Source organism: Dasypus novemcinctus, chromosome 9 (assembly GCF_030445035.2).
Source record: "Dasypus novemcinctus isolate mDasNov1 chromosome 9, mDasNov1.1.hap2, whole genome shotgun sequence".
NCBI lineage: Eukaryota > Metazoa > Chordata > Mammalia > Cingulata > Dasypodidae > Dasypus > Dasypus novemcinctus.
This window is the reverse complement of record NC_080681.1, coordinates 11,320,552-11,325,512: the sequence shown is the minus strand read 5'-3', so window position 1 is coordinate 11,325,512 and position 4,961 is coordinate 11,320,552.

Sequence of the window (4,961 nt, the reverse complement as noted above, 5' to 3'; positions counted from 1 at the left end):
CTTGTGGGTTGACTAAGAGAGCATTTTATCCACCCCTCAACCCAGGCAGTACCACCAAAAAATAGAGAGCAGTGCTCTGATTTCTGTTACAAAGGAAAACTGATTTTATTCTAACCTGAACTGCTTTTGAGTCTAATTTATCATCCTAGTTTGGCTCATCTGTAAATTGAGATGTTCTGCTATTGTAAATTTACATTTTTCTCAATCTGTGCATCAAACCCAAATCTGCCCCCTCTTCTGCGCTGGACAACACACACCACCAAGAGACATGGCCAATCTCCTTGCAAAGCCCATGCATCTAAAACAGCTCTGTTTTATCTGAGATTGCAAGGGCCTGCTACATCCTCCCTCAGTTATTGGACCAGGAACTATTGGAGGGGAAGCCCCCACAACACCAGAGAGAAACTCAATAGTCCTTGAACCTGCAGCAAACACTGCTGCTTTCTAGCCTCCTTCCAGGAGTGAGAAAACCACCTGAGGTGGAGCAGGTCCCCTATAGTGGGAATCCCCTAGATTTGTTACATGTAATCTAAGTATCTTTTTTAAAAAAACAAAAAGTATATCTTTTTTAAAACTATAAAATTGTGCAGTGCAAAGCGTAAACCCTAATGCAAACTATAGACGATGGTTAGTAGCAGTGCTTCAATACGTGCTCATCAATTGTAACCACGTACCACACCAAGAAGAGTGTTGCTAATGGGAGAAAGGGTAGGAGGGGGAGGGAGTGGGGTATATGGGAATCCACTATATTTTAGATGTAACGTGAATGTAATCTAAAGCTTCTTTAAAAACAAAGAAAGTTTTTCAAAAATAAAAAGAAGAAGTGCCAGAAATAATAAGATTAAGCAAATTCGTAGCATCAGAAACCGGAATGCAGGTTACCAGAGGCTGGGCTTGGGGTCGGGAAACGGAGTTAAGGCTTAACAGGTCCAGAGTTTCCGTTCGGGTGATGGAGAAGTTTGGGTAATGGATAGTGGTGGTGGGAGCAGAGCATCTTGAGTGTCAGTAACACCACTGACCTCTATATCTGAAAATGGTTGAAAGGGGGACATTTTAGGTTATATTATATATATATATATATATATATATATATGTTACCAGTAAAAATTTTAAAACCCATAGAACTGTAAAGGATAAACAGTGAACTCTAAAGCAAACCATGGACTATAGTTTAATAGTGTAATTATACTAACATTGTTTCAGCAACTGTAAGAAAGGCACAACACTAATGCACAGTGTTAATAAGAGGGAAAACTGCATGTAAGGGGGAGATGGTATACTTCCTGCATGATTTTTCTGTAAAACTTCCCTAATAAATAAAAAATTCACACACACACACATAGTGCCAGCATGCTTCAGGGATTGCCACTGCAGGAGGACTTGTGGGACAGCCATCGGGCAGCAGCATGCGGCTCCTCACCTCCTCTGCAGCTGTCACCACCAGGGACCCCACCTGCAAGAGACAGAACGTATTTTGAGCTGATTTGTTTTCATTGGTATTTATTGGCTTGTGGGTATGGGATGTTTGAAAATGCTCCTATGATCCCCAACACAGGTCACAGCAAGAAAACCCGTCTTAGAACTGAGAGGAGCCAGCATGAGACAGCCAGGTCCTGGAACCCCCCACCCGTGGGGCTGCGAGCTCCGGGGAGGGGCGGGAGTTCTGATGCCTGCCCAGCTCTACCCAGCCGAGCCCATCCCCTCTTGCTTGGGGCTGCCTTTTTGGACCGCTCCATTCTTCTCCCTCTCCCTCCTACTTCTTTCTGGACCTAGTCTCTGCTCTGCCCGAGCCCAGGGGCTCCCTGGGAACCAAAACCGGCCCGACCCTCGAGATGGCCCTTCTACTCCAGGGGCAGGTTTAGCACCCGGAAAACGGGGCTGCCATGGTGTCCACTCCTCAGGCATCCCCGGCCCAGATCCCAGGCAGCTCTTGGTGTCTCTAACCCCAGGACAGGGCAGGAGCCCAAAGCTGTCCCTCTCCATTCCCACCTGCCAGTCCCCCTCTGCGTCCGCCCGCCGCATAGTATCTCTAATTCTCACCCTTGGGCACTTTGCTGGCCATCATCGTACAGCCTTTAAAAATTGCAGCTGCTCCCTCCCATTGATCAAGTCAGTTCCTTGAAGGTAGGGCCCAATTATCAGAATAATAACCCGTCTCTAGGAATACTGAGAACAAAAGGGCTGGTGAACCAGTCTTTGGGCAGCAGTCCCTGGGATTCCTCTAGCCCGCAGCTGGGGTGGGCAGGGTCGCGCCGTCCTCACCTCGCAGCCTCCGCACACCCTCGCTCCTGGTCTGGAATGCCTCTCCCTGAGCCTGGTCTTACGGTGCTGATGGCTCAGCATGGTCAAGGGTCAGCCCAAACACCAACTCCAGAGAGCTGCCCATTTGGCCACTCTGGCCTAAGGGACTACCTCACAACACAGCCGGTCCCCAGCTCCTCTGCAATGCTTTGTCTTCTTCTTAGAATTCATTGCTGCCTGAGATCACCTTCACTATTTTGCTTCATTTTCTTTCTCCGACCATACCCACGATGCTATCAGTGATGTAGTCTCAGGCCTTAGGGCACTGCCAGAACAGAGAGGTGTTCAAGAAACGTGCATTGGAGGTATGGTCCCATGTCGCAGAGGAGGAATGCTTTGCTTCGGTTAAAAATTACTTAGCCGTGGTCAAAGAGCTACTGAAAGGGAGAGCCCATACACATGCTGAGGCCCTCTCACACCAGAACACCAAAAGGCGTACACTTCTCCTGCACTACAATAACCTCATGGCAAATGTAATGGCTTTTTTTTTTTTTTTTAAGATTTATTTTTATTTATTTATTTCCCCTTCCCCCCCCCCCCTCGCCCTGGTTGTCTGTTCTCTGTGTCTATTTGCTGTGTCTTCTTTGTCCACTTCTGTTGTTGTCAGCAGCACAGGAATCTATGTTTCTTTTTGTTGCATCATCTTGTTGTGTCAGCTCTCCGTGTGGGCGGCACCATTCCTGGACAGGCTGCACTTTTTTTCATGCTGGGCGGCTCTCCTTTAGGGGTGCACTCCTTGCGCATGGGGCTCCCCTACGTGGGGGACACCCTTGCGTGGCAGGGCACTCCTTGCACGCATCAGCACTGTGCATGGGCCAGCTCCACATGGGTCAAGGAAGCCCGGGGTTTGAACTGCGGATGTCACATGTGGTAGATGGATGCCCTATCCATTGGGCCAAGTCCGCTTCCCTGTAATGGCTTATTTAGTATGTCTACCCCAGTATCCTGTAAACTCCATGAGGAGAAGGTCTGTACCTGCCAGGCTCATCCTTGTACAGCTCTGCTATCTAGTACAGGGTGTGACACATCGATATTGATTATACCAGTGGATTAATGAATCACCATCTATTTAGGGCTCAAGAAATATTCATTATGTAACTACCCAGGAGGAGTGAACTCAGGACAATAGATGTAAAAGACAGGAGTCTTCTCTAGTGCTCCTACTCAAGTAAGTCTAGAGTTTTACTCCCAACTTCTTTCTTTCAGCAGCAAAACAGCCATTTCCAAGAATGTCTCTGGGATCCAAGAGTAACAAGGATGTGAAGGAAATTTGCTTGAAAATGTGGACCGAGAACAAGAAAATATCGAACATGGACAGTTTTTGTGCCAAGTTACATGTCTCAGCTAAGTACAGCATAGCACTGATTCTTTGGGGTCTTCCATTCAAGATGAATTTTCTTCACTCTGGTATCAAAGTCTGTTCCACTCTCCCCCACCCACCCTTTTCAGCCCTTCAATTCTGAGGGTGAGCTTTGGCCCAGGTCAGAGAAGTGAGAGACTGTTGACTTGTCTCAAGATAGAAACTTTCATGACTGGGAGCAGAGATAGCAATAAAAACAGAAGTTATGAGCCTACGGCCAGCAGGGAAATAGAGCGGGAAGCTGCTAACACACCATATCCATCTCTAGAAATTTCATAAGATTTGATCCACTCTCATGTCATATACTAATCTACTTTTTTTGTCCTTCAGGTTAGATTCACCTTCATTTTGGTAAACTACTTCTTTGCAATATCAAGTACATTTGTTTTCCTAAGTGCCTCTCCCTCTCACCATCTGCCCCTTCCTCTGCCTTCCATTTAGTCCTCTTCAGTTTTAGGAAGGCTATGTTTTTAGAGTTAAGCATGCAGGCTTTGTGATCAGACTAATCTGGGTTTTTAATTCCTGCCCTACCAGTTACTAGCTATTTGTCTGTAAGCAAGCTACCTAAGCCTCCCTGAGTCTCAGTCTTCTCATCTGTAAAATGGAGATAATCCTCACAGGATTGTAGTGGGGAGTAAGTAGTATATATTGTCTGAAGAGCTTGGCACAATGCATGACAAATAGCAAGAGCTCAATAAAGGGTAGTCATCATTTATTCTATCATTACTCTCCCTTCTTTCCTCCCACTCCCACTCTCTCTCCCTTTCTCTTTGGGTCTGTGTCTAAAACACACACTTTAGTTAATAAAATACTGATCATCCCAACCTTTCTAGCATCTTTAGTGAGTCAAGATGCTTGATCTGGCAGGTCCAGGTATCCTAGACTTTGTCTTTCTCTCCCTCCTTCATTTTCCCATATCCCTGTTTCCTTGAGGAGTTCTTTCTTTTTACTTTCTCCATCTTTCCTGAAATGACCTGCTGAGACAATGACCATCAGCATTAATTTTCAGTCTTGGGCCCCACCTGGATTCTTCTCAGTACACTTGGCTGGGAGAGCTGTGATATCAGCCGCTTAGAGTCTTTCTCATTTTGCCCACCATGTTTAATTCATGTGTGTTGCCAACCATTTAAAGAGACCCGATGAGCTGTGAAGATCAAGATATGAGCCATACAGATTGTAGGTTATTGAATTAAGATGCTAAATATGGAACCTAAGTGATGCCAAGGAAGGAATAGTGAAAGACCCGATGGTTTATAATGATGGAAAGCAGGACAGGTCAAGTCGGTAGCAAATTGAAAAG